The 9,865-nt window shown below is 45.9% G+C and overlaps 3 non-coding genes across 3 annotated transcripts; all 3 read right to left on the minus strand.

Annotated features, from left to right (window-relative positions):
• Positions 1 to 1,194: 1,194 nt before the first annotated feature.
• TRNAW-CCA (transfer RNA tryptophan (anticodon CCA)) lies at positions 1,195 to 1,266 on the minus strand. The gene has a single exon. It is a non-coding gene; the product is annotated as a tRNA-Trp (tRNA).
• Positions 1,267 to 6,335: 5,069 nt separating this feature from the next.
• On the minus strand, positions 6,336 to 6,407 carry TRNAW-CCA (transfer RNA tryptophan (anticodon CCA)). The gene has a single exon. It is a non-coding gene; the product is annotated as a tRNA-Trp (tRNA).
• A 280-nt stretch (positions 6,408 to 6,687) lies between these two features.
• On the minus strand, positions 6,688 to 6,759 carry TRNAW-CCA (transfer RNA tryptophan (anticodon CCA)). Its single transcript has one exon. It is a non-coding gene; the product is annotated as a tRNA-Trp (tRNA).
• Between the last annotated feature and the right edge of the window lie 3,106 nt (positions 6,760 to 9,865).

Here is a 9,865-nt window from a genome sequence, read left to right on the forward strand (position 1 = left end):
AGGGCCACTAGGCGCGTTGTCGAACCTTTGTCGGTCATTCGATAAACACGCCAACACTCGGCCTTAATATCAGTCACTTTCCCATATGGGGAAAAAGCTTTTCGCACATCTTCGTCAGGCACACCTGGAAGCAACCAGTGCAGATTCACTCTGACGTCTTAGTTTGCAGCGTCAATAGTCAAACAACGACCCTCCTTCACTTTCAGTTCACCAACGGTGAGGATCTTCTTGACAGCTTCCGCATTGTCGAAGGTCACTGCTCAAACGTGGCTCATCCGATACGCCCCCAAGGCGGTTACATCGGGGAGCAGCTTAAGATCGGCTAATGCGTCGCGAATATCTTTGACACGATATGGTCGGGAACGGACGTCAGCGTGAAGAAAAACAGTATTAAAAACAATACGGCCTGTTGACAGGCTGGGCAGGATCACCTCGTACTCATTTTCCAGGTGCAAAAAAGCCTGTTACCGCGGCCTGATATGGCCGCTGAAGCCGCTCCTGAGGAGCCCTGCATCCTGCGTCCGTTCCCTGGTGTGGCCAGAAGCAGAATCGCCACCGCGTCTTTTTTTTTTTCAGGCAGTGCACTGTACACATTTCTCAAGCGCAGAACGCCCTGAGTGAAATGTTCGCAAACCAGGCGAACACCGACGTAAGCGTATTCGAACTGCATTCGAGTTTTCTACACAGCGTGGAGACCCAGGAGCATAATAATTTGCGCCACGGAGTTTGGCTTTTTGCCTACCTCTGCGGAGAAGGTGTCAGGTCCCCGTATAGCACTCCGATTTTATGATATGCCGCATCTGAGGAAAAATGTAGAGCGCAGAATGACGCAAAAAAGAAATGACCCGGACGTGATTCGAACACGCAACCTTCTGATCTGGAGTCAGACGCTCTACCTTTGCGCCACGGAGCCTCTTTTTTCCAGGAAGTGCGCTGTACACATTTCTCAAGGGCAGAACGCCCTCAGTGAAATGTTCGCGCACCGGGCGAACGCCGACGTAAGTGTGTTCGAACTGTATTCGAGTTATCTACACAGCGTGGAGACCCAGGAGCATAGTAATTTGCGCTACCGAGTTTGGCTTTTTGCCTACCTCTGCGGAGTAGGTGTCAGGTCCCCGTATAGCCCTCCGATTTTATTATATGCCGCATCTGAGGCAAAATGTAGAGCGCAGAAAGGATGACGCAAAGAAGAAGTGACCCGGACGTGATTCGAACACGCAACCTTCTAATCTGGAGTCAGACGCGCTACCGTTGCGCCAGCGAGTCTTCTTTTTCTTTATTTTTCTGACATGGTTTTTATTATACAGAAAGGGTTATGTACAAATACTATTTACAATTCCATCAACCATTGCTGAGATGCACAACAGAAGACACAACGTTTTAAAAGCAGGCAAAAATAAGCACCGTGTCACCAGCGGAAACCAATCAGGTTGAAAGTCATTTTCGTCATAAGTGTCCTTCAGTTGCAGCATTATTCTGCTAAAATGGCGTACAGGTGGAACAACAGGTTCAGCGTTGCGATCCGACATGCGTGTCTTCCACAAGCTATGAAGTCCAATAAGGAAACAAATGTCATATGGTTCGTAATCAGATTGCGTAACAGCAAGATACCGCACACTGTACGAATTTAGAATAAAGTTGCAAGAGTGGAAGCGTGGGCGAGTTGGTGATGGTTCGATTGGTGCATAGCGCCAAAAAGACAAGGACACAGCGAGACACACCTGTGCTGTCCTGTGTGTCTCGCTGTGTCCTTGTCTTTTTGGCGCTATGCACCAATAGAACAAAGTCTTTCTTTAGAGTTCTTTGCAGCACATCCCAAAAAAGAATTGCGTCTTTGCAATTAATGAAACAGTGCTCAATTGTTTCAGGCGCATCACACAGACGGCAGTTTACAGAAGATAAAAAAAATATTTTTGCTCTGGAGCCATGTGTTGACAGGTAGAGCTTCGGTGTGTAATTTAAAGAAACATGTTTTCGTGCAAGGAGAAATCTGCATTTTGCGCACCCTTTTTAACACATCATGACCCTTAAAACCAAAGTATAAAGAACGATACAGTGGTGGCGGAAAAAGCATTGCTAGCAAAAACTTGTATAGTATCTTGTGCGAAACAGAATATAAGTACTCATTCGAGAATCGTACTGTCAAAAACCTCACCGAAGCATAAACTTCCAGCATAAATCCTAGTAACTGCGGGCGGTCAGTAAAATCCGAAGAAACCACTAAGTCGGGAAGCAGATTCATGAAATTAATTTGTAGGAATGCTCTATAATCGGATGTGAACAATCACGAAAAAAGAAGAAACGGGCAACTAACTGCCTTACATACAGATGCACTAAGCCGAGCCCCCCTGCACAAACAGGTCTGAATAGGTTATCACGTCGAATTGGTTCAAAATTGAATGACTAAAACGTCGCAAATATTCGGTGAAAACGCTGGATGTAATGCCTAGCACAGTGGAGGACCTGAAGCACATAATAATGGTTTATCGCCAAAAAACGTGTTGCAGGCCTGAGCCCGACCAAATATTGAAAGCCGATAGGGGAGAAATGTATTAGCATAACGCTGGACTACTGGAACGCGCTCTTTCCAGTAATTTGAACTTGACTTAAATGCATGCAGTGGAATGCGTACATATTTAGGGGGCGCACTTGACCATTCAACTCCTGCATATAGGGGTGGTGTTAGCCCCACAAACCAAACCAAAGGCCGGCACTCTTGCAGTGATTCATCTGAGCACCAGAAACAGCGCCAAATTCTTCTATGCTGGATATAACTTTTTCTATGCTTGGTTTGTCAGTGCAGAAAAACGCAAAATCATACGCATATGCAAGTACTTTAACATCATCTCCAAGGAGAGGGAAGCCAGGGATACTACTGTTATGTAAAAGACTGTGACAAAGTGGTTCTAAGTAATGAGCAAAAAGCAGTGGAGACATCGGACAGCCTTGCTTCACAGAAGAGTTGATTGGTATGGCGCTTGATAGGTGGCCATTTACAATTAGGCGAGTCGAACAATTTCTATAGCAAAGTTGAACCCCTTCATTACTACAGAACCAATGTTCGCTCGTTCCAGAAGAGAAAACCAGAAAGAATGATGAACTCGATCAAATGCTTTTGCGAGGTCGACCTGAAGTAAAGCAACCTGATCATGAGAGCAGGAGCACGATTCCAGGATTGTGCGCGCAATATGTACATTACTTTGTATGGCTCGGCCCCTCAAGCCGCACGTCTGGTGAGGGCCAATTAGAACCGACATTGCGAACTGTAGGCGATTTCATAAAATTTTGGCGAAAATCTTGTAATCCACATTTGCCAGTGTGATAAGTCTACAGCCTTCCTCTGAGCGTAATTTTTCTTCATCAGTACTCTTTGGAATTAGGACTGTGTGGCATTTTGTAAAAGTCTCGGAAAGGGCTTCTAGATCAAAACTTATAGCAAAAGACATCTGGCTGGATTGGAGCAAGAACAGTTTTAAAAGCTTTCTTAAATTCAGAGGAAATGCCGTCAGGATCAGGCGTTTTTGATAGAGGTAATTGATCAATTGCCACTTCTACCTCTTGCTGCGTGAAAGAGCTACTAATTACAGAACAATCATCTTCTGATAAAGCGGTCACCAGGGATGTGAAACGCGAGATGTCAGACTTTCTTACAGGAGGAGTGGCACTAAACAACATTCAGTAATAATGCACGAATGCGGACGTAACCTCATTCGTACTCGTAACCAATGTGCCATTACGCATTAATCCCGGAATCAGCTTTGCAATCGCATGATGACGTTCATCACCAAAAGCTTGCCGCGTCGGCCGTTCGCAGTGCAAAGCACGCTTGACACGAGGTCGAATTAAGGCACCCCGGTATCGTTCCGCAACATGTGTTTGTAACTCACTTTTGACACTAGCAATTTCGACGTATATGATCAAGGGGATTCACATTCAAGCTCATACAGGTTACACAAGTTTTTGTTTAGTGTCTCCTCCTGGTGTTTCGTGTAGAAAGATTTAATTGAGCCAAGTTCAATTGCTATCGCACGTACGTCCTGCTTGAAGATTTCCCAAGCGGCGAACAATGGTATATTTCTAGAAAAACGTGATTGGAGCTGTGAGCGCACACGAATGATAAATTCTTTGTCATTTACCAGCGATGAGTTTAACTTCCAAAGTTCCAACTGAAGCCTAAACTTTGAATGGTCATTGCCACCGAGCCGGGTTACTACCATGCTATGATCAGAAAACGAAACCGGTATAGTTTCGCAAACAAGCCAGCGGGAAACTAATGTACAAGATGCATAGATCCGGTCTAGACAAGCGTGAGGATGCCCCTGAATGTGGGTGAATGATGTAAAAGCACGGCAGGACGTCCCTGTATCAACCAGTCCCGCACCTTCTGTAACACGGAACAAACGTTCCCCACTCCTGACACTGCGCGCGTCTGGACTAGAACGATCTATGGGGTTGCAAACACACTTGAAGTCGCCCATTAGCACAAGATGTCGGTCACAGTCAAGTAAGCTGGCTATTTGTTCAAAAAAATCTTATGCGCTGTGTTGCAATATTAAAAGCATAAACATTAATTATCCGCCATGGCTTACTAAAGAGTAGAAGATCGCAACATATCAACCGACCCTCGGCGTCGATATTATAAATTAGGCCAGTACAAGGCAGCGTCTTTCGCAGAAACAGAAAACAACCTGCCGACAAGCCCAGAGCATGCGCAACAATGGCATTAAAATCTGCCAAAAGGGGCTGTAGCGCCCTCTCGGTTTCCTCCTCTTTCTCTATCTTCGTCTCTTGGACTGCCACGATATCTAGACGCCTGCTGTGCAAAAGTCGGCAAAGTTGCATCAGTCTGTGGCGAGACCTAAGACCCCGTACATTGAGAGTTGCAAGCACTGTCTCTTCAGAGTACGCCATGGTGACAGCACACAGTTTTGCCTACAATTCCATTGGCCTTTCGGAAGACGGCGAAGCCGCTCCAAATTACCGCCAGGCCTCATCGACCGCGAACGCCGGCACTTCCCTTTGTGCTTCGACGCTGAACCGTGACGACGATGCTTGTTGCCAGCTTGATCGTCCTCCTCACTGGACTCGGAGGCACATGATGCACAGCGTTTCAAGACTGGCTCGTCGGCAGCCGCGAGCCAGTCAGCCACAGGAACTTGGCCCTGGTCTGGACGTTGTTGCACAGCAACGGCCACAGGGATCACAATATCCGCGGTGGCACTCGCTGGGCGTTCGGGAACGATTGGTGGATCTTCTGCGGTTGGCTCCTTGTCCGAAGCTTGACATGATATCTCGTCCAAGGCCTGAGACGCTGAGTTGTTCCCATTAACCTCGGACACATGAGCAGTATTTTGTTCCTTAGTATCCTGTGGAGTAACACTTGAGGACTCGGCCACAACGCCGACAGGAAGGTCACCAGACGCATAAATTATGTCAGACGCGTCTATGATATGCTCCCGTAATGCTTCGTCAGGGGGCCGGACTCGGTGCCGAAGCTTGCCCGCGTATGTAACCACACACTCTTCTGCTGTGTGGCCGAAACGCCAGCAATCTTCGCAACGCGGCGTACGGCACTGCCGACGAATGTGTCCTCTACGGTTGCCGCGGAGACAGAGAGGTGGTCTGCCAAGTATCAAAACGAGGATCTGCACTCCACACACAGTTAGCTGATGTGGAACGCCACCAACGCTAAACCCCTTCGGCAGTTATCAAAGTCACATCTCGGGTGAGCGTCTTCATCTGTTCCATATCGGCAACTTTCCAGTTTTCCCTCGAAATCGAGGTGACTTTGCCATAAGCTTGTAGAGTTTCATAAATAAAGGAGTCATCCAAGCGTTCAGGCAGCCAGAGAAGTTTCGCCTTTATCACCTTTGGTTCTGGATCCACAACAACACAGCGACGGTTCTTAACCAATAAATCTCCACATGAGACTAGTTTTGCTTTAGAGTGCGCAGATTAACATGCAACCAACCATCCAGACATGCGACATTTCAAATTTTCCGATATAGCTTATTTCTTCAAAATTCATCACGCTCCGAAGGGCGTCTCTGAAGTCTTGGGCACGGTAGGGGCGACCAGCGAGGTCAGCATGCAAGAAAACAGAGTCGACGACAAGCTTACCAGTTGGGAAACGTTGAAGGACAACATGGTAATCATTACTGCTGGCATTAACCTGAGCAGTACCTTGGCCAGAGGCCGATTGAACCTTTGTAGCGGAGAGCATCGTGAAACGCTAACATGCGGTACGGCGTCTTCGTCGTATAGCACTCCGATTTTATGATATGCCGCATCTGAGGCAAAATGTAGAGCGCAGAAAGGACGACGCAAAAAAGAAGTGACCCGGACGTGATTCGAACACGCAACCTTCTGACCTGGTGTCAGACGCGCTACCTTTGCGCCACCGAGCCTTTTTCCTCGGGCAGTGCGCTGTACACATTTCTCAAGTACAGAACGCCCTTGGTGAAATGTTCGCGCACCGGGCGAACACCGACGTAAGCGTGTTCGAACTGCATTCGAGTTATCTACGCAGCGTGGATTCCCAGGAGCATAATAATTTGCGCCACCGAGTTTGGCTTTTTGCCTACCTCTGCGGAGTAGGTGTCAGGTCCCCGTATAGCACTCCGATTTTATGATATGCCGCATCTGAGGCAAAATGTAGAGCGCAGAAAGGACGACGCAAAAAAGAAGTGACCCGGACGTGATTCGAACACGCAACCTTCTGATCTGGAGTCAGACGCGCTACCGTTGCGCCACCGAGTCTTTTTTTTTTCTTTATTTCCTGACCGAGGACGTACAGAAAAAAGACACATGTGACATCAATAACATGACAAAATAAAAGATCAAGCATTGACTTAAAGCTTCAGCCTTCCTTAGCTGAAGTTGTCGGATTAAAAATCCCTCATATGTGACAAACCTTTAAACCTAACTAACCATTCTGGCTCTAGTTTTAAAGCTTTCTGTTCGTCCACATATGCCCTTATGCTCTCTCTAAAGAGCTGTCTCGCTGAACGTGCATCGACGTCACCGTGCTCTACAGCCATTCTGCTTTTCCATATGCTGTGGAGAGCCAGTAGCATCAAAAGATCCAACGGTGTATCATTGTTCGCTTCTACTGGCAAGAATCGGATACCAAGTAGGCTTATGGGTAGTTCCTTTTTAAGCGTCCTCTGGAGCACGTCCCATAAAAATACGGCATCCCAGCATTCGAGAAACACGTGTTCAATCGTCTCCTCTTTCCTGCATAGTATGCAGTGGACACCCCACGGTACAAAAAGCCCTTTCTGTTACTTCCATTTCTTTACCTCCAATGTTCCAGTGTGCAGCTTAAAAAAGAACGTTTTCACCCTCGCCGGCACCATCATCCTCTTCACTCTTTTGAGTCTTTTTCTTCTGTTTTTTTTTTCTGACATGGTTTTTATTATACAGAAAGGGTTATGTACAAAGACTATTTACAATTCCATCAACCATTGCTGAGATGCACAACAGAAGACACAACGTTTTAAAAGCAGGCAAAAATAAGCACCGTGTCACCAGCGGAAACCAATCAGGTTGAAAGTCATTTTCGTCATAAGTGTCCTTCAGTTGCAGCATTATTCTGCTAATATGGCGTACAGGTGGAACAACAGGTTCAGCGTTGCGATCCGACATGCGTGTCTTCCACAAGCTATGAAGTCCAATAAGGAAACAAATGTCATATGGTTCGTAATCAGATTGCGTAACAGCAAGATACCGCACACTGTACGAATTTAGAACAAAGTTGCATGAGTGGAAGCGTGGGCGAGTTGGTGATGGTTCGATTGGTGCATAGCGCCAAAAAGACAAGGACACAGCGAGACACACCTGTGCCGTCCTGTGTGTCTCGCTGTGTCCTTGTCTTTTTGGCGCTATGCACCAATAGAATAAAGTCTTTCTTTAGAGTTCTTTGCAGCACATCCCAAAAAAGAATTGCGTCTTTGCAAATAATGAAACAGTGCTCAATTGTTTCAGGCGCATCACACAGACGGCAGTTTACAGAAGATAAAAAAATATGTTTGCTCTGGAGCCATGTGTTGACAGGTAGAGCTTCGGTGTGTAATTTAAACAAACATGTTTTCGTGCAAGGAGAAATCTGCATTTTGCGCACCCTTTTTAACATATCATGACCCTTAAAACCAAAGTATAAAGAACGATACAGTGGTGGCGGAAAAAGCATTGCTAGCAAATACTTGTATAGTATCTTGTGCGAAACAGAATATAAGTACTCATTCGAGAATCGTACTGTCAAACACCTCACCAAAGCATAAACTTCCAGCATAAATCCTAGTAACTGCGGGCGGTCAGTAAAATCTGAAGAAACCACTAAGTCAGGAAGCAGATTCATGAAATTAATTTGTAGGAATGCTCTAATAATCGGATGTGAACAATCACGAAAAAAGAAGAAACGGGCAACTAACTGCCTTACATACAGATGCCCTAAGCCGAGCCCCCCTGCACAAACAGGTCTGAATAGGTTATCACGTCGAATTGGTTCAAAATTGGATGACTAAATAAACGTCGCAAATATTCGGTGAAAACGCTGGATGTAATGCCTAGCACAGTGGAGGACCTGAAGCACATAATAATGGTTTATCGCTAAAAAACGTGTTGCAGGCCTGAGCCCGACCAAATATTGAAAGCCGATAGGGGACAAATGTATTAGCATAACGCTGGACTACTGGAACGCGCTCTTTCCAGTAATTTGAACTTGACTTAAATGCATGCAGTGGAATGCGTACATATTTAGGGGGCACACTTGACCATTCAACTCCTGCATATAGGGGTGGTGTTGAGCCCCACAAACCAAACCAAAGACCGGCACTCTTGCAGTGATTCATCTGAGCACCAGAAACAGCGCCAAATTCTTCTATGCTGGATATAACTTTTTCTATGCTTGGTTTGTCAGTGCAGAAAAACGCAAAATCATCCGCATATGCAAGTACTTTAACCTCATCTCCAAGGAGAGGGAAGCCAGGGATACTACTGTTATGTAAAAGACTGTGACAAAGTGGTTCTAAGTAATGAGCAAAAAGCAGTGGAGACATCGGACAGCCTTGCTTCACAGAAGAGTTGATTGGTATGGCGCTTGATAGGTGGCCATTTACAATTAGGCGAGTCGAACAATTTCTATAGCAAAGTTGAACCCCTTCATTACTACAGAACCAATGTTCGCTCGTTCCAGAAGAGAAAACCAGAAAGAATGATGAACTCGATCAAATGCTTTTGCGAGGTCGACCTGAAGTAAAGCAACCTGATCATGAGAGCAGGAGCACGATTCCAGGATTGTGCGCGCAATATGTACATTACTTTGTATGGCTCGGCCCCTCAAGCCGCACGTCTGGTGAGGGCCAATTAGAACCGACATTGCGAACTGTAGGCGATTTCATAAAATTTTGGCGAAAATCTTGTAATCCACATTTGCCAGTGTGATAAGTCTACAGCCTTCCTCTGAGCGTAATTTTTCTTCATCAGTACTCTTTGGAATTAGGACTGTGTGGCATTTTGTAAAAGTCTCGGAAAGGGCTTCTAGATCAAAACTTATAGCGAAGACATCTGGCTGGATTGGAGCAAGAATAGTTTTAAAAGCTTTCTTAAATTCAGAGGAAATGCCATCAGGATCAGGCGTTTTTGATAGAGGTAATTGATCAATTGCCACTTCTACCTCTTGCTGCGTGAAAGAGCTACTAATTACAGAACAATTATCTTCTGATAAAGGGGTCACCAGGGATGTGAAACGCGAGATGTCAGACTTTCTTACAGGAGGAGTGGCACTAAACAACATTCAGTAATAATGCTCGAATGCGGACGTAACCTCATTCGTACTCGTAACCAATGTGCCATTACGCATTAA

Source organism: Amblyomma maculatum, chromosome 7, assembly GCF_055883805.1.
Source record: "Amblyomma maculatum isolate TAMU_Amacu chromosome 7, ASM5588380v1, whole genome shotgun sequence".
Classification (NCBI taxonomy): domain Eukaryota; kingdom Metazoa; phylum Arthropoda; class Arachnida; order Ixodida; family Ixodidae; genus Amblyomma; species Amblyomma maculatum.